This window comes from Heterocephalus glaber, unplaced genomic scaffold (genome assembly GCF_053883595.1).
Source record: "Heterocephalus glaber isolate CG9 unplaced genomic scaffold, H.glaber_assembly_v1.0 deba00001569, whole genome shotgun sequence".
NCBI classification, from domain to species: Eukaryota; Metazoa; Chordata; class Mammalia; order Rodentia; family Bathyergidae; genus Heterocephalus; species Heterocephalus glaber.
The window spans coordinates 3,270,176-3,290,852 of NW_028258354.1; the positions used below are offsets into that span (position 1 = coordinate 3,270,176).

The following is a 20,677-nucleotide window of genomic DNA, read 5'->3' on the forward strand; positions in this document are numbered from 1 at the left end:
AAAACAACAGAAATACCAAAATGAATATTGACTCTGAACAGAGAAAAACAATTTAAGGGAGAACAAAAAAGAACAAATCATTAATGTCTTATGGGACAATACCAAAACGTCTAACATTCATGCTATTAGAGTCCCAGAAGGAAAGAAGAGAGAGTGTGGTGATGAGCTGGTCTTGGTGAAGCATAACTACATAGTCCTAGTCAGGAGCCTGAGGGAGGAGAATTTCTTAAGCCTAGGAGTTAGAGACCAGCCTGACCAAACAACAAGGCTCCATTTCAAAAACAAACAGACAGACAAAAAAATATATAGCCAGTGGTGTAGATCAATGACAGAGTACTTGATTAGCACATGCAAGATCCTGAGTTCAATCATAGTGTTATACACACACAAAACGTGGCTAAACAATTGAAGAAATAATGGCTGAGAACTTCATAAAGATGACATGATATAAACAATAGATTCAAGAGGCTCAAGAGGGCCGGGGATTTAGCTCAGTGGTTATGGTGCTTGCCCTGCAAGCACAAGGTCCCGAGGTTCAATCCCCAGTACAAAAAAAAAAAGAGGCTCAAGAGTCCCCAAAGAGGCTAAATACAACAAAATCTGTTTCTGACTTCATCATAATGTAACAGATAAAAACTAAAAGACAACAACAACAACTAGAAAGCAATCAGAGAAAAATGATGTACTAGTTATTAACAGAACAATGATTTAAATGGCTTCATTTTTCTCATCAGAAACTACAAAGACTTGAAGAAAATAGAATATCATTTTAAAGTTGTTAAAATGTAGAATTCTATAACCAGAGAAAATGTTATTTTGTGATAATGAAATAAGGACATCCTCAAATGAAGGAAGACTAAGAGAATTCTTATATATATATATATATTTTGGTACCGGGAATCGAACTCGGGTCCTTGTGCTTGCGCAGCAGGTGGCGAAACCACTGAGCTAAATCCCTGGTCCACTAAGAGAATTCTTTATAGCAGATCTGCTCTAAAAGAATGGTCAAAGAAATTTATTCAAAAAGAAAGGAAATGGGGCTGGCGATGTAGCTCAGTGGAGAGTATTTTCCTAGCATGCTTGAGGCCCTGGGTTCAATCCCAACAGGAGTAATAGTGGTGGTGTCGGGGGAATACATCAAAACTTGGAGCACCAGAAATAAATGAAGAAAAACATAAATGGTAAATATGTGATTCCCAGTTAAAAAAAAAGAAAGAAAGAAAAGAATAATCAAGACAGTAAAGAATTAGTGAAGGAAAAGACACAGAGGTCAATGGCATAGAAAAACAGAATCCAGGAATAGACCCACAATAATACACTACCAATTTTTTTTTACAAGGGTACAAAGGCAACTTAATGGAAAAGGAGAGTTTTTTCAACAAATGGTATACAGACTGCTGATCATCTATTTAAACAAACAAAAGAATCTTGATCTAAACCTTATATAAAATTTAAGTTTAAAATGGATCACTAGTAAGTGTAAAACTATAAAATGTTTAAAAGTAAACAGAGAAATAACATTTTTTTGTAGTATTGGAGGAGAGGCAGGCACCGGAACCACTGAGCTAAATCCCTAGCTTTTTGCAGTATTAGAGATTGGCCTCACGCACGCTAGGCAAGCCCTCTACCACTAAACCATATCTCTAATTCTTTTTTTTGGTACCAGAAATCAAACTCAGGACCTTGCGCTTGCCAGGCAGGCATGCTGCCACTGATTTATTCTTTTTAAAAATTTTATTTTCATCCACCGTCTGCCTCACAAACACAAGGACCCAAGTTCAATCTCAGGTACCCAAAAATAAATAAATAAATAAAAATTAAAAAATTTATTTTCAGACAGTTTTGCTAAATTGCCCAGGCTGGCCTTGAACTCATAATTCTTCTGCTTCGGACTCCCAAAATAGCTGGGAGTACAGGCATTAAGCCCTTACACCAGCAAAGAGTAAATCTTTGTGACCTGAGACTGGGCAAAGAAGATACCAAAGCACAACTCATTTGTAAAAGAGGGGTAGGGAGGAGGGAATGTAGCTCAGTGGTAGAGTACTTGACTACCATGTGCAAGGTCCTGAGTTTGATCCCTAGCAAAGAAAAATCCAGGTGGGGTGGCACACACCTGTAATTCCAGCACTTTTGAGGCTGAGGCAGGAGGACCACTGAGAGTTCCAGGGTAGCCTCAGCTACACAGTAAACTCAAGGCCACCTGAACTACATAGTGAGACCTTGTTTCAGAAAAACAAAAACTAGGGCTGGGGATTTAGTTCAGTGGCACTGCGCCTGCCTGGCAAGAGCAACATCCTGAGTTCGATCCCTGGGGGGGGGGGGGGGCAGGCGGACCTTAGGGCCGGGGATGTAGCTCAGTAGTGCTGCACCTGCCTGGCAAGCACAAGGCCCTGAGTTCAGTTCCTAGTACCGGACTCAACAGTAAGAAAACAAGCCAATTTAAAATTGGGAGCAAGACTTAAATATAAAATACTGACAATCCTAGTGAAGATAGGAACTAGAACACTCATATTTTGGTATGGCCACTCTAGATAACATTTAGTTCTTGCAACATCAGTAATACATTTACTATACAACCCGAAAATTCTACTCCCAGCTGGTCACCCTAGGTCAGTGGTGGTGAACCTACAGCTTTGTGTTGCAATGTTTGTTTTATCACTGAAAGCTCTAATAAGTTCACCATCACTGCCCTAGGTAAATAAAAATTGTTTTCACACAAAACTTGTATAAGAATGTTTACAATTCCTCTATTTATAATTGTGTTGGTGGCATAAATATCTTCTAGTGAACCAATAGATAAACTGATATACAAGGAATTCTACTCAGTAATAAAAAAATTAACTACTAATATAGTCAACAATTTAGATGAATCTCAAAGACATTATGCTGAGTCAAAGAAACCAGTCTAAAAATGTTACATACTTCAGATTCTATTTACATGAAAAAGGCAAATTTATACACACATTAGGTATATCAATGGTTGCAAGGGTCTTTGAATGAGGGGAAAGGACTATCAGTGGCAAAAGAGAACTATTTAAGGTGATGAAAATATTTTGTATCTGGATTGTGTTCGTGGTTACAAGACTGTAATCTGGTCAAATAAATTAGCTACTGTGGACTGGGAATGCAGCTAAGTAACAGAATACTTACTAAATTTGTGTGAGGCCCTTCAATCCTCAGCACTGCAAAAAAATTTTTTAAATATGAGAATAGTTCATTTAAAATGCATAATCATTACTCTGTATAAATTAGACTCAAGGGCTGGGGATGTAGCTCAGTGGTGCCGTACCTGCCTGGCAAGTACAAGGTCCTGAGTTTGATCCTGTACCAGGGGGAAAAAAACAAACCAAACTAAACCAAAACAAAACAAAAAAATTATACTCAAAAAGTCTTTTAAAAGAAAAAGGAAGCCGGGCATGATGGCATACATCTGTAATCCCAGGACTCAGGAGGCTGAGGCAGGAAGACTGGGAGGCTGAGGCAGGAGGATTGCTGCAAATTCGAGGCCAGCCTGGGATACACAGTGACTTCAAGGCTAGCCTGAACTACGTAGTGAGGCCCTGTCTCAAATAAAGGAAAATGAGTAGAGTAAGCAATACACAGTTATAAACAAGAATAACAGAATGTTGACTGCTGAAGGGTGACTGAGAGGTTAATTATAATATCCTATTTTTTTCATATGTTTACATTTTTTCAATTCAAAGAAGGAGGGGAGGTCAAGAGAAACAACAAAAGAGACTGACAATAAATGGCCAGTGGGGGGGAAAAAGTGTGTTTTGGGAACCAAATGAAAAAGCATTTCAAGGAGAAGACAAACTGTTTTAAGCACTGATAGATCAGATAAGATGAAAACTTTCAACTGATTACATTTGGTCCTTCCAAGAGAGGGGAGGAGGCTCCACATATGAAAATTCAACCAATTGTGGGTGAAAAATACTTGATTTTTTTGTTTGTTTTAAGACAGGGACTAAGTAGCCCAGGCTGGCTTCAAACTCACAGCAATCCTCCTGCCTCCTACTCAGTCCTGGAATTACAGGGGTGCACCATCATACCCAGCTTCAAATAATTCTGATGTAAAGAAAAGGTGGTTATGGAACAAGGAGGGAATCCAGAGGATGTTTTTATAAGAAGGCACAAATTGCAATGTATTTGAATACTGATTTTTTTTTTTTTTGGAGACAGAGTCTCACTATATTGTATAACCCAGACTAGCCTTGAACTTGCAGCAATCCTCCTGCTTCGGCCTCCCCAAATGCATGAGCCACCACACCAGGAAGAATTCTGATGACTCTTTAAGAATCATTTGCTATTCCAATATTCTTAGCACCACACACACTGAGTAAGAATCATTTACTAAATCTGTATGCAATATGGAAAGACCTGGTGGACACGTAACATGATAAAAGCAAGCTGCATTTGCCAAAACCTTTTCAAGTACTTTCTAGAATATATGCACTATTATAACCACTTTAAACACTTTTTATTGAAATCCTATTATCCAATAACCAAAAATATACAAAATAATTGTATACTAAAATGTTCACACAAGCTTTATAATAGACAAATGCTTGGAGTGCTGCCCTGTAGATCATTATGGCCAGACCCAACACCTCCTCCCATGGATGAGGCAGGTCCCAGAGTGGAACAAGGAACAAGCATCTCAATTCTTCCTCCCGAGAACAAGGCAGGGACCTGCAGGAGAACACGGGACAAGAGGGCATGGTGGAGCAAGGCCTGGCTGAGAAGAGGCCTATCTTCCTTCCCGCCCATTCGCCAGAGAACCATCAGGCATAATCTCCTGCAAACCCTAGCAGCTCTCCCTGTTTCAATCACAGGCATCCCCCTTGACCTCACCCTGTGTTTCCCTTATCTCTACACTACAAAGGTGCTGAGGATGCCAGCCAGCTCTTTTGTCCCATCAGGACAAGGGGTTTTCACCTAGCCTCAGCTTTATCAGCTTTATCTCTTTCTCATTGTCTTTTTCTTTTCTTCTTTTTTTTTTTTTGGTACCAGGGATTGAACTCCCGATCTTGCACTTGTGAAGCAGGCAGCAGAACCACTGAGCTAAATCCTTGGCCCTCTTTTTCTTTTCTTTTTTTTTTTTTTGGTACCGGGGATCAAACTCGGGTCCTTGCGCTTGCCCAGCAGGTGGCAAAACCACTGAACTAAATCCTCGGCCCCTCTTTTTTGGTTTTTTTTGTTTTGTTTTTTGTTTTTTTGTATCAGGGATCGAACTCGGGTCCTTGCACTTGCAAGGCAGGCAATGAAACCACTGAGCTAAATTCCCAGCCCTCCAGGCCCTCCTTTTCTTTTCTTAATCTCCCCCAGTTGCTTCTCACTCCATGGACCCTTCAGCCACACGGGCCGTGGCAGACAAAAATTTGGAAATGAGATAAATAATAAACAATAATAAATGATGGCACATTCATATGAATGACATAAAGTCATTCTCATTTTTATAAATTCTTTAATGACAGGGGAGAATTATGATAATCTAGAAACAAATGAATATGCAAAACTACATCACATTACGGTTTAACTACATTTATAAAGAATAAATTTTTTATAAGGCTTTTGTTTTATTTATATACTTCACTATATATAGATATATATATATATATCCAGGATGCATTATAAAATGTATTCCTTGCTGTATTAGTTGAAACAGGTTTGTTATATATTTTACTAGTACATGTTTGCACTACATAATGATTTTTTTTTTAAAGGAGAAGGGGTTTATTTGGCTTACAGTTTGTAGAGGTTTCAGTCCATAATCAGCCAACTCCAAGGAAGAGTCGACAAACAAGGATGGCAGAGCAGAAACAACATGGCATACACAAGGCAGCAATGGTAACAAGAGCTGCACTGCATAATGATTACATTTATTAAGGACAGTTGGCACATGTACTTAACATATTATTTTTGGTCCTTGACCTCCCTCCCCTCCCTGTTCCTTCCAACTCTTGGTCCCCTTCCCATTTGCAAAAGCTCTTTCATTTTTTTTCCTCAGTTCTTTTTCTTTTCCCTTTCCCTCCCCTCTCTCCATCCCTTCCCATCCATTTGCAAAAGGTCTCCCTATTTTCTATTTATCTTCTATTTTGCTCACTCATGCTCACTCTCTCTATACATATATGTAATATGTAGTTTCTCATATAAGAGAAATCATATTTAAGCTTGTGTGCCTGACTTATTTCAATTAATATTAGTCTCAAATTGTATCCATTTACCTATGAATGTCTCAAGTTTATCTTTCTTTATGGCAGAGTAGTTCATTGTGTAGAAATACATTTTCTTTATCCATTCATCTGCTGATGGGCATAGAGGCCATTTCCAAGATTTAGTTATGAATCACGCTGCTATCAACATGTGTATTCAATGTATCCCTGTAATACAATGACTTTAACTCTTTAGGAAGATACCTAGAAAGGGAATAGCTGGGTCAAATGGAATTTTTCTATTTTTAGTTTTTTGAGGAATCTCCCCACTGATTTCCATAGTGGCTATTCTAGTTTAGATTCCCACCAGCAACGCAGAATAGCTCTTTTTTCCCCTCATTCTCATGTTGTTATTTGATTTTTTCCTAATATCCATTTTTAAAAATAATATCCACTCTTTCTGGAGTAAGATGGTATTTCAGTGCTGTTTTAACTTGGATTTCTCTAAAGGTCAGCGATGCTGAACATTTTTAATGTATTTATTGACCATTTGTACTTCTGAGAAATGTCTATTCATTTTGGTTTTCCTTTTTTTTGACTGGGTCTTTTATTTGGTGGGGAGGTCTGATTTTTTTTAGTTCCATATATATACATACATATATATGTATACATACATACATACATATACATATATACATACATACATATATATACATATATACATATATACGTATATATGTATGTGTGTGAGACAGGGTCTTGCCATGTAGTTAAGGTTGGTCTTGAACTCACTATGTAGCCCAGGCTGATCTCAAACTTGCAGCAATCTTCCTGCCTCAGCCACCCAAGTAATGGGATTACAGGTGTGTGCCACCATACCCGGCTAGTTTCTTTAGACACAGAGTTCGCCCCCAAAAAATTATATATCAGGAAAAGAAAAACTTGTATAAATATTTTAATACTAAATTTATTGAGACATCATGAGATTAATACAAATTGCCTTTGGCCTCTACAATTACAAGAGGTGCTCAAAGTGGAGGTCATTTGCTTCCAGACATTTATTAGTATGGCAAACTGCTAAATATATACATTATTTTGGCAGATTTTGTATTTTAGATGTTACTCCTCTGTCTGAGGAATAGCTGGCAAAAAATTTTTCCCCATTCTGTAGGTTGTCTCTTCACTACTTTATTAGCTGTTTGCTTTGTGTGCAGAAATCCCCCCCGACGCCGGTACTGGGGATCAAACTCAGGACCTTGCACTTTTGAGGCAGGTGCAGCACTATTGAGTTCCATCCCCAACCTTATGTGCAGAAGCTTTTTAATTTGATATGATCCCATTTGTTGATTCTCAGTATTATTTGTCATTGGGGTGCTGTTCAGAAAGTGCTTGCCTAGCCTGTCTTTAAGAGTTTTACCTATTTTATCTTCCAGCAGATTGTTTAACATTTAGATCTCTGATCAATTTTGATTTTAGTTTAGTACATGGTGAGCTATATGGGTCTAGACTCAATCTTCTGCATGTAGCTACCCAATTTTCCCAGGACCATTTACTAGAGATAATGAATTTTGAAACATAAGAAAGATGTTAAATTTCTGTCTCTTAGTGAGATCATAGTTGATATTTTCTACACACACACACACACACACCACACACACACACATAATTTTTTGGGGTGGGGGTACTTGGAATCGAACTCAGGGACTTGCACTTGCCAGGCAGATGCTGCACTGCTGAGCTACATTCCTGGCCCTCTGCTTATATATTTTTATTCACTGGCATTTAAAAAAATGTCTTTAATAACCATTGATTGATTATGTAACCAAATATTTTTAAAACAGACTTACTGAACTACATGAACTAACATGTGACAATGACAAAGAAAATAAGCAAAGGAGAATTTTTAGGTTTTTCCATGTTTAGTAAATGAAGGCTTAAATGTGAACTTTAAAATTAAACAAAACCTTCTGCTCCACAGTTATAGCATATACAAAGAATTATAAGCCCCTCCCAAATGACAAATTACTAAGTAGAAAACTCAGAAGAGATTGTAGAGACTCTAAAATGGTTAATAATAAAAATTCATCTTCCACTAGTAATTAGCAAAATACAAATTAAAACAAGAAAATACCATGTCATAACCAACCAATTTTAGCATACCATGCACTGTTGGGGCAATAAATTGTTCATTTTTATTGTTGAGTAATACATCATTGTACAGATAAGTCACAATTTATTTATCCACTTACCTGTTAAGGATTTATCTAGCTTGGTTCCAATTTTCAACCATTATAAATGAGCTGATATAAATATTCACATGGAAATACTGATGGGAATGTATGAATTCATTTCTTAGATAAATATTTAAGGAGGTGAATACATTAAGTATAAGCTTAGTAATTATTTTTTTTTAAATTATTTCAAAATGGTTGCACCATTTTATATGAAGAATTCCAACTGCTCCACATCTTCATCAATGTTTGGTATAGTTAGGGCCTCTTCCCCATTGGGCTGCTGGGGATCCCACTGCTCCTCAGCCAGGGCTGAAGGCGGAGATCAGCCCTGGAGCATCTTTAGAGTTGCCACTAGAAGGCAGCCCTGTTTTCTTGCCTCAGACAGGTGGTAGATGAGAACTACGACTATAGCAGGCACGCCAAGCCCAAGCTGCACCAGGGCCCTACATGGGGCCTCTGCCTCCTTGGGCCCTGCTCCTAGCCTAGTTTGCCCCACAGTAGGCACCGCCACAGGTAGGACATGTGCACACAGGACCTGATGTGAGCGAGGGGCTGCATACCACTGTTCTCCTGCTATACTGGATACTGGCTCCCCTGGCCCCAGTGCATATTACAGGAATGGGATGACCAGAAAGGTGACTGGCGTGGAAGGGAAGGTGGAGCACTGGAAAGAAGGGCCATCTGTAACCATTCATCTCGGAAGGAAGCTCACCGTTCCCCCTGTGGGGATTAAGGGGTCACCACCTGGGTGGCCACCCTGTCATCGCTGCCTTGTCATGACACAGGGTTCCGTAGGCACGGCGGAGCATGGTGAAGGAGAGCAGAGAATGGGTGCTGGGAAGAAAGAGTGCCACAGGCAACAGGGCAAGAAGTCCAGCACAACATCCAATACAGAGGCTGCCAGTGCAGGACCCATTTCTGAGCCCAGCGTCTGCCTCCGCCAGGTTTTCTGGATTGATTGACAACAATATTTTAGAAGGGTTCTACAAGGGCTGGGGATTTAGCTCAGTGGTTCCGCCACCTGCCCCACAAGTGCAAGGACCTGAATTCGATCTCTGGTACCAAACACCCCAAAACACACACACACACACACACACACACACAACAAAACAAAAACAAAAACAAAACCCAAAAGGCTGGGCCAGGGATTTAGCTCAGTGGTTTCGCTGCCTGCCTTGCAAGCAAAAGGTCCTGAGTTCGATCCCCAGTACCAAAAAAGAAAAAAAAAAGAAGTTATAAGAATATTTTTTCTAAGAAAGTTTCCAAGAGTTTATTTTATTCTAAAACCAAAGCAATAAACCACTTTCTGTGAAAAAAACATTTGGTATAGTTACTCTTTTTTTTTTTTTTTTGGTACCGGGGATCGAACTCGGGTCCTTACGCTTGCGCAGCAGGTGGTGAAACCACTGAGCTAAATTCCCGGCCCCTAGTTACACTTTTTAAAAGACCACTAGTTCTGCAGGGACATCTCCTTCTAGTTTTAGTTTGTTTCTCTAATGACTAACATTGAATATCCTCTCATGTGCTTATTTGCCAACCCTATCTTATTTGGCAAATTGTTTACATCTTATCCTTTCTTTAATTGAGTTCTTTTCACATTGATGAATTATAAAGGTTCTTCATATATTCTACATATGAATACCTTCCTTTTAAAATTTTTTTTTTTTTTTTTTTTTTTTTTTGGTGCTGGGGATCAAACTCGGATCCTTGTGCTTGCACAGCAAGCGGCGAAACCACTGAGCTAAATCCCCGGCCCCTTAAAAATATTTTTTAATTAGTGCCATAATATTTTACAAAATACTAGGTTCTAGGGCCAGGGATTTAGGTCAGTGGCACCGAGCCTGCCTCACAAGCACAAGGTTGTGAGTTTGATCCCCAGTAAACACCCCCCAAAAATACTAGGTTCTAATGTAGTGTTTCATACTAATATTTTCTAAAACATTTCTGACAGGCTATGGCTTTATTTTTCATTTTCTCAATAATGTTCTGAAAAGTGATCCATTTGGGGTTAATTTTTTGATGCGTAGGAAGTTTGCAGTTTTATCTCACTATTGTTTTTTTGGTTTTTTGGGGGGTACTGGGGATCAAACTCGGGTCCTTGAGTTTGCAAAGCAGGCAGCAAACAACTGAGCTAAATCCCCGGCCTTATCTCACTATTGTTATCCAATTATATAAAGATCACTTCTTTTTAAAGTTTTAGGGTTTTTTGTTTGTTTTGTGTGATACTGGGGATCAAACCCCAGAGACTTATGTATGCTATGCAAGGACTCCACCACTGAGCTACATCCAGAGCCAAGATAACGTCTTAAAATGTTATCTTTTTCCCATTGAAATGCCTTAGTAACTCTTTGTCAAAAATCAATTAGACATACATATGTGGTTCTATTTCTGGACTCCTTATTTCCTCCCACTGACCCATGTTTATTTTTATACCAATATCCCATCTTTTGGGGGGGCGGGTACAAGGAATCAAATTTGGTTTTCTTTTTCTCTTTTTTTTGGCACCGAGGATCAAACTTGGGTCCTTGCGTTTACTGGGCAGGAAGCGGAACCACTGAGCTAAATCCCCGGCCCCCAATATCCCATCTTAATTACCTAAACTTGATATAAATCTTACAACTAGGTAGTTTAAATCCTCCAACTTTTTTTTTTTACGTTTTTTTTTTTGAGACAAGGTCTCCCTATGTAGTTCAGGCGGGCCCTGAACTTGTGGTCCTCCTGCCTCAACCTCCCCTCCCAAGGGCTGGGATTACAGGCATGTGCCACCTCACCCAGCAAGTCTTTCAACTTTAATCTTTATCTTTGAATTTGTTTTGTCTAGTTTAAACCCTTCATGATTCCAGGTAAATGTTAACTGGTTGGGACTGTTTAATCTAAGCCTCAATCTGGGAAGAAACAAACTCTTAATATCAGATCTTCTAATCCAAAAGCAACGTTTTGATCCACAAAGCAATGGCACTGCATGTGTCAACTTTAACACTAGTTACTTCATATGTTTGTTATTTGTACATGGTAAGTTTGATCAATTTCAATTTCAGACGCTCTTGCTAGTATATAAACATAGGATTCAGTTTTACAAATTGACTTTGTACCTTGCAACCTTCCTAAGCTTAATTTTTTCCAGCTTTATAGATCTCTTATAATTTCTAGACATATGATGCTAGTCTCTGTAGTGGAAAAACCGTCTCCTTTTCAATCACATGCTTTTACTGGCCCTCCTTCTACTTGGACCAGAACTGTCAGTATCATTTTAAAAAGAAATGATGAGAGCAAATTCCACATCTCTTTCTTATTCTTAGGGGCAAAGAATTCAGTATTTCACCATTAAGTATGACACTGGCTACAGGTTCTCCTAAATGCCCTCGATCAGACTAAAGAAGTTTCCTTCTATTTTGTTCAGAGTATTAAACATGAATGGAAGTTGAATTTTATTCAATACTTGTTCTGCTTCTATTGGGATATTTTCTTTTTTTAATGTTAATAGTGAATTACATTAGTTGAATTCTGAATGTTAAACCAACCTCAAATTCCTGGTGTAAAACCTCCTTGTCCTTTTTATATTTCACTGGCTTTACTTTATGAAAAGTCTGTCAGGATTTCTATATCTGTGTTCATCAGAATTTTTTTTTTTTTCCAGTACCAGGGATCAAACTCAGGACCTTGCACTTGTGAGGCAGGCATGGTGCCACTGCGCTAAATCCCCAGCCCTATCAGAACTCTTGGTCTATGGTTTTGTCTTTGATTTGTAATCATTGTAAGTTTGGGCTCATAAAATGGGTGGGAAGTGGTCTCTCTCATGTTCTTCACAGGTTTTGTAGAAATGTTATTTCTTCCTTAAATTGTTGGTAGACTGCAGCAGTAAAGCCATTGGAGCCTTGGGGAAAGTGTTTAAATTACAATTTCTCTAACAGATACTATGGGCCTATTCGGGCTGTTTCATTTTGTCTAGTCTAGATCTTTTGTGCTTCCAGACAAATGTCATTTTGTTTCACCTTACCAACTGATTAAACTTTAGCACTTTGCATCTTTCAAAAAAATGTCGCTTTAGGGCTAAAGAAGTAGCTCAATAGTAGAGCACTAGCATATGCAAGACCCTGGGTCTGATCCCCAACACTGGGGGAAAAAATTGTTCCTTTAACAGAAATTGTCAAATTTATCGGCATAGGATTGATTGTTCATGGTATTCCACTACTATGTTATAATCCCTAAAGAACTGTCAGTAGCCAGGTGTGGTGGCACACACCTATAATCCCAGCACTCAGGAGGCTGAGGCAGGAGGATTGCTGTGAATTCAAGGCCAACCTGGGCTACATAGTGAGACACTGTCTCAAAAAAAAAAGAGAGAGAGAGAGAGAGGGGGCCAGGGATTTAGCTCAGTGGTTCCACCTGCCTTGAAAGTGCAAGGTCTCAAGTTTGATCCTAGGTACCAAAAATAAGAGAGAGAAGATGGCGCAAAAGGTAAAGAAGCTCCTGCCTCTGCCAAAGCAAAAGCTTTGAATGCAGTGCTGAGAGGCATCCACACCACAAAAAGATTCGTACGTCACCTACCTTCCACCATCCCAAGACACTGTGCCTCCAGAGGCAGGCAGTCCAAATATCCTTAGAAGAGCACCCCCAGGAGAAACAAGCTTGACCACTACTATGCCATCATCAAGTTCTCCCTGACCATGGAGTCAACCATGAAGAAGACAGAGAACAACATACTTGTGTTCATTGTGGATGTCAGGGCCAACAAGCAAATAAGCTGTGAAGAAGCTCTACGACACTGATGTGGCCAAGGTCAATACCCTGATCAGACCTGAGGCAGAGAAGAAGGCATATATTTGACTGCTTCCTGACTATGATGCTTTGGAAGTTCCGCAAAATTGAGACCACCTAAACTAAATCAGCTGGCTAATTCAAAATACATTTTTTTCACCATAAAACAATTGTTAGTGATATTCACTCTTTTATACCTGATTGTGGTAATATGTATCTTCTCTTTTCCTTTCCTAGGAGATCTGGCTACAGGTTTATCAATCTTTTTTTTTGGTAAGCAGCTTTTGATTTCAATGTTTTTTGTTTTTGCTTTTTTGCACATTGCCCTTTGCTCTGGTCTTTTCAATTTCCTTCCTTCTGCTTTGTTTAAATTTAGCTTGCTCTTCTTTTTTAGTTTCTTTTTTTTTTTTTTCCTGGTTTTTTTAGAGACAGGGTCTCACTATGTAGTTTAGGTTGGCCTTGAGCTCACTATGTCACTAGCCTCTGATTCAGATATCCTCTTGCCTCTGCCACCTCCATGTGGCACCATGCCCAGCTTAATACAGCAGAAATCTAGCTAGCTAGCTATCTGAGACAGGGTCTTGCTATGTAGTTCAGGCTAGCCTCGAACTCAGTGATCCTCCTGCCTCACCCTCTTGAGTGCTGGAATTACAGGTATGCACCATCTTTTATGTAGATTTAAACTTCCATCTGGTTTAGTTTTCTCTTATCTTCAACATTTCTGGTAGTGGTAGTCTGATGGTGATAAATTCTATCAGCTCATATTGTTTGTTTGTTTGCTTTTTTGGTACCAGGGATTGAACTCGGGTCGTGTGCTTTTGCAGCAGGCAGTGAAACCACTGAGCTAAATCCCCGGCCCTATTTTTTATTTTTTAAAAAATTTTTTTGGTGCTGGGGATTGAACTCAGGACCTTGTGCTTTCGAGGCAGGTGGTGGCACCACTGAGTTAAATCCCTGGCCTTCATACATTTCTTAAAGGTTTTATTTTTAATCTACATTTTTAATAAAATTCATATACAATACAATTTACCAACTTAAAGTATACAATTCAATGGCTTTGGGAATATCCAGAGTTGTAACTCCACCTCTAAAATCAATTTTGGGAAATTTTCATCATTCCAAAAAGAAACTTCATACTCATTAGTAACAACTTCTCATTTTCTCCCAATTCTCAGTCCTGAACAACTACTAATGTACTTTCTGACTCTAGAGGTTTTCCATTCCGAGCAGTTTCCTTTTCAATTTTTCAGAGATGTTTTCTCTGGTCATGGTGGTACACACCTGTAATCCCAGCACTTGTGAGGCTGAGGCAGGAGGACTACTGAGAGTTAGAGGCCAGCCTGGACTACATACCAAAACAAGAAAAGAAAAAGGGGGAGGGGAGGGGAGGGGAGGGGAGGAGAGAAGTGGGAGGGAGGAGAGGAGAAGTGGGAGGGAGGGAGGGAAGAAGGAAGGATGGAAAGAAAGAAAGAAAGAAAGAAGGAAGGAAAGAAGGAAAGAATGAAAGAAAGAAAGAAAAAGAAAGAAGGGAAGGAGGGAGGGAGGGAAAAAGAAAGAGAGGAAAGAAAGAAAGGTGTTTTCACCACATGTGGAATTTTTGGTTGACAGGTCGTTTTAACTGGTATTTTTTAATATTATCACTCTAGTATCTTCTGACATACAATGATTCTAATGACAAGTATGTTGTAATTCTTACTTTGTAGATTAGTTTGCTAGGCTGCAAAGTAACATACACTAGGTAGCTTAAACAATAAAAAATTTATTTCCTCACAGATGGGGAGGCTGTGAGTCCAAGATTAGCAGACTTGGCTCTTAACATCTCTGTCCTTGCCTTCAAAATGGATGCTTCTTGGGCCGGGGATTTAGCTCAGTGGCGCCACACCTGCCTTGCAAGCGCAATGTCCTGAGTTCAATCCCCAGCCCCCCCCCTCCCCAAAAAGGATGCTTCTTGTGTTCTCATACAGTCTTTCCTCATGTATAATCATATTCCTAGTGTGCATCTAGGTAACTAAATCTCATTTTTTAAATAAGAACATCAGACACACTGGATTAAGGCCCGCGGTAACCACCTCATTATAACTCTATCTCTAAATATAGTCATACTCTGAAGTACTGGCGCCTAGGGCTTTAATGCATAAATTTAAGGGGGGCACAATTCAGCCCATTAACACCTTGGTTTTTCTCTATATAGTGCTTTTCCCCCTATATATTTTTTTCGTACCGGAGATCGAACTCGGGTCCTTGCGCTTGCGCAGCTGGCGGCGAAACCACTGAGCTAAATCCCCGGCCCATTCCCATATTTTATTTTATTTTATTTTATCATTTCATTTCATTTTATTTTATTTTGGTAACGGAGATCAAACTCAGGTCTTTGCGCTTGCGCAGCAGGCGGCGAAACCACTGAGCTAAATCCCTGGCCCGCCCCTATGTTTTAAAGAATTTCTCTTTAACAGTAGTTTTAAGCAAGCTGATTAAGATGTGCAGGTATACCTCTCTGTGTGATTTTTCTGTTTGGGGTTCCCACAGATCCAAACAGCTCAGAGAACCCAAAAGAGAAAAATCATAGAGCTACCAAGATACATTGTAACTAAACTGCTTCAGTGATTTCAAGAAAAGCTTAAATGATTTTTCTTTAAATTTATGGGTATACAGTTTTCATTAAATTCAGAAAAATTTCAGCCATTATTGCTTCAAATATTTTTTCTCTCCCCCATCCCCAGGAGTCCTGAGAATCCATTTACACATATACATAGACTACATGATATTTTGCTACTCACTGACACTCTGTTCATTATTTTTTTCAGTTTTTTGTTTTGGTGAGTTTCTTTTGCAATGTTAAGTTCACGAATCTTTTGTTCTGCAATGCTATCTGCAATAAATCCCGGTCACTGTATTTTTCATCTCTGACAAGCATGTCTAGAAGCTTGGTTTTGTTCATTTTTTTATCTTCCACATCTCTACTTAACAACATCCTCCATCTTCCTGAACATATGGGATAGCTGTAATTGTTATAATGTCCTTGTTTATTAATTCTATTATCCTGTCACTTCTGAGTCTATTTTTATTGATCTGTTTTTTCTCATAAACTGTTTTCTCTGCTTCTTTGTATGCATGAAAATCTGCCTGTGTATCAAATATAAATTTTACACTGTTGGCTGCTGAAGATTGTTTTTGTTTTTTTGGTACCGGGGATCAAAGACAGATCCTTGTGCTTGTGTGGCAGGCGGCGGAACCACTGAGCTAAATCCCCGGCCCTGTTTTTATTTTTTGAGATAGGTCTTTCTATGTTTCCCAGGCTGGTTTCAAACTCCTTAGTTGGAAGGCAGGGATGTCGCTCAGTGGTAGAGCACATGATTAGTATGCAATTCCCAGCAAGACAAAAACAAAAATCTCTTGGTCTCAAATGATTCTCCATCCTCTTGACTTGGCTTCCACAGTGGCTGGTACTATAGGTCCATGCTACACATTCAGCTAGTTGCTGGAGTTTAAAAATATTCCTTTAATTTTGGGACTCGGTGAATTAGAAACAATCTGATCCTTCTGAGGCTCACTTTCATGCTATGTTAGGCTACTCCAGCCTTTACATTAGCTCAGATTCAGTACTGCTGAGACAATCCCATTCTAAAGACTACTCAAATCTACCATGTGTGAGAAAGTGTTTCTAGTCTGGCTAGCAGAAACACAAAATACTAGTGGTCCTGTAGTCCATGAGTTGTTCCAAGCAATTCTTTCCAATAGTCCTTCTCTTGCCTTGAGTAGTTTCTGCACACTCATGAACTGAAGTCACAAAGCTAAAGAATCTAAGCCCAAAAGAATTTTCTGTGATAATGCAATTGTGGGTACTAAATATCTGAAATATGGTGACTAAAGAACTCAATTTTTATTTAAATGTCACATTTGGCTAAAGACTACTCTATTAGACAGCACAGGTTTAGGGGAACCCTCTGCAGTCCTCTTTCGATAAATTTTATTTTATTTTATCCCATTCCCTCCTGCATGTCCCCCTCCCCTCCTTACGTACAAAAGCTTTGTTTCCATTTTTTCCTTCTATTTTCACTTTTTTTCTTGTCCCTTCCTTTCTCCCTCTGTAGTATGCTTTTGAATATGAAGCTCTCTCCTCCCAAATACAATAATTTGACATAATTTTTCAACTTTACGATGAGTGAAAAAAATATATATCCTATAGAAATTATCCTTCATATTTTGAAATTTGATCTTTTTCCCAGACTACTGATATAAAGTACAATATTCTTATGCTGTCCTGAGCAGTGGCAGTGAACCACAACTCCCAATCAACCATGCAATCACAGAGTAAACAACCAATATACAGTGTACTTTGTCACTATAGTGTCTGTACATTAGGTATACTGAATGCATTTTTTTTTACAATGAATTGCATATTTTCCATTTATGATGGTTTATTAGGATAGAACCTTATCAAAAGTTGAGAATCATCTGTATTCTGCCCTACAAACTCTAGATGCTTTGACTTCCCCCAAAATCTCTGTCTCTTCAATTCAGGGAGACTACTGCTCTATTTTGGTATTTACTAATTCAGTACCTATGTCTGGGAGACGTACATCAGTGGTAGAGCTCATGCTTAACATGCGTAAGGCCCTAGATCAGTGGTGGCCAACCTATGGTATGTGTGCCGTAGCAGGCTGTGTGTTATCATTGAAAGCTCTAAAAGGTTCGCCTCGCCATCACTGCCCTAGATTTTTTTTTTCCTTTTTAAAATTTAGCATTTTATTTTAGCTTTTTATCTCACTTTGGACCACCTGTACCCAGTACACTACTTACTACAGACTACTTAATTTACCCAAGAAAATCTAAAGTGATTTCTGGCCAGATTTATAGAGATCACTGCCAATTTAACTAACCCCAGTACCACAAAGAAAATAATTCTAATACCTAAAGTTTCTGTGAGTCTGAATCAGTTGTTTCTGCTGATGCTTGTTCATAGTAACCAGTGATTTGTTTCTTTTGAAACTTTTTTTGCTATTATCATTACAAGTTTATATATGTTGGCAATCTTTAAGAATTCAACAAGAAAGAAAGAGAGGGAGGGTGAGGAGGGAAGGGAAGGGGAGGGGAGGGGAGGGGAGGGAGAAGGGGAGGGGAGGGAAGGGGAGGGGGAAGGGGAGGGGAGGGAAGGGGAGGGGGGAAGGGGAGGGATAGGATTCTCTTAAACCAGGGTTGAGGTCTGTGTTTGGTTCTCTGAGCTGCCTAGGAGGTTCATCAATTTGAATGGATGGATAGATGGATGGATGGATAGACAGCCAGACAGCCAGACAGCCAGATTTAACTTTTTGAGTATAAAAAATATTTGCACAGTTCAAAACAAATTTAAACTAATTCCCTTCCCCTTCCTCTTCATTGGGACTGAAAATTCAACTAGCACAATCTAGTAAGAAATTTAACCTTGCCCAAAGACAGGTCTAGCCATCAGCTAGACCTGTAGGCTGCCCTCAGCTCCTAGGGAATAATCTTAAAGACTCCTGCAATGTCCTCTTGGTAAGAGTCTATTTACTGGGGACCTTGAGCCATGCTGGACAGTCTAACAACGTGATTTACAGTGGGTTCTTTGGGAACCACAGTCCTGACCTCGGGAAGGACTGGAAACTGAGGTCAGCTATTTGGGTAGTCAACCATATCTACATAATGGAGCCCCAATAAAAACTCTGGATACCAAGACTCAGGTAAACTCCTTGAGGCAATATTCCACGTGTATTACTGTACATGACTAACAGGAGTCACTCCCTGTGAATCTTATGAGAGATGAAAACTGGAAGCTCAGCATCAGGAACCCTCCAGAACTCCACCAATATGTCTCTTCCCTTAGTTGATTTTAATGTGTATTCTTCTGCTGTAATAAATAATAGTAAATAAAAATAATATTAGTTCTGTGAGTCCTTCTGGTGAATTATGGAACATGAGTATAGTTTTGGGGACCCCCAAACTCTCCAGTTAGACCTAAAAGTCAGAGTGGAATTAGAGACTAGTATTTCCTAACTTTCTATAGTCAGTTGTGTCACAACTGAGGATTTACCTGACATGGCCAGAGTGGAGGGAAGAAGGTACCAAAAGTGGCCAGGATACTAATTTATAATCATCTAATTCCAATACAGAAGTATTAAGCAAATAATTAATCTGAAGTAGATCTCTTCCTAGCCTTCATTCAGGAACTTTGTTGTTGCCTACCCTAATTTCCCATTTTCCTCGCTATACCTACCCCAGCACCTGAACATCATCAAATGATCACAAAATGTTAGGAAAAGGAAACATATCTTCACTTCTTTAAAGGCCAGGAACTCTAGATCTGAATTAAGATCTATAAAGCAAACCCAACTCTCAGGCAGTATCATGGGAGATTGGAAAAATGAGGTTAACAGCCTTGCAGATAATATGTGATACTGTACTGGTGCTGAAAGTCACCTAAAAGACTTTCACCATAAACTGATGTAAACTCAATTTTATTAAAAAGACATAAAACTATATCACTGGGCCAGCAAGCATAGGTTTTAGCTCAAGTAACCCATCCTTCTAACATGTCAGTACTAAATATGTGCTATATTATGCAGAGAAAATCTGGATGGCTATTTCAGAAACCTAGCATGTCTTATTTTGTATATTCAATCTTTAGTATAAAAAAAAAATCTCAAGTATAAAGTCAATATTCTTACCATTCTAAAAGACACAAAATAAAGAATCCCCAATACCTATCCTTACATTGATCCTATACTATCCACTGAATCTGCAAGTGAGGTAGGTGCCTGACTATCATGGTGAGACCAACTGCTGAGAGCAACAGGAACAATTCAAAAAACTTCATAAAAAACGTCCTTGTTTTTGCTCTTACAATCAAAATCTGGAGTTTAAAAATATATGTGAAATTTACCCATGTATGGTGGCACATCCTTTTGTTTTTGCTCCCTTCCAAAATTATCTTGACTTTTCCTTTGTGAATATATTTCTTTGACACCTTGAAAAGTCCAGTTGAAAATTACATCTTTTTTTTTTTTCCATTTCCTTTTTGAGACACGGTCTCACTATGTGGCCCACGCTGGGCTCCAACTCATGGCAATTGCTTCAGCCTCCTGAGTGCTGGTATTACAAGCACGTGCCACCACCCCCAGCCAAAATTACATCCTTTCAGAAACTTCCCATAATTCAGGCTTCCCAGCTTTTATTTGTATGTGATCACACCTAGCAAAATTGTAACTCGTTGAGTACAAGGATTATGCTTTAAAACACATATACCTTCAAAAACAGAAGGATCAATAAATACAAAAAATAAGAGTACATACAAATAAAAGCTGGGAAGCCTGAATCACTGAAAGTTTCTGAAGAATGCAATTTTCAACAGTTTTTCAAGGAGTCAAAGAAATATACTCAAAAAGGGAAGGTCAAAATAATTTTGAAAGGGAAAAAAAAAAAACACAAAGGAAAAACAGTAAATTTAGTCTAACTTGCCTGGCAGTCCAAAGAGATGGGTTAATGTGAGGAAAATAGTGAGTGAGGTTGTCCTAA

General features: G+C 39.0%; 1 protein-coding gene and 1 non-coding gene across 18 annotated transcripts in view; one reads left to right on the top strand and one right to left on the bottom strand.

The window, feature by feature from the left end:
• The window catches only part of R3hdm2 (R3H domain containing 2), a 171,103-nt gene that overhangs the window by 88,961 nt on the left and 61,465 nt on the right, over positions 1-20,677 (bottom strand). The window lies entirely within an intron of this gene.
• On the top strand, positions 8,649-8,776 carry LOC147823713 (small Cajal body-specific RNA 20). Its single transcript, XR_015443422.1, has one exon.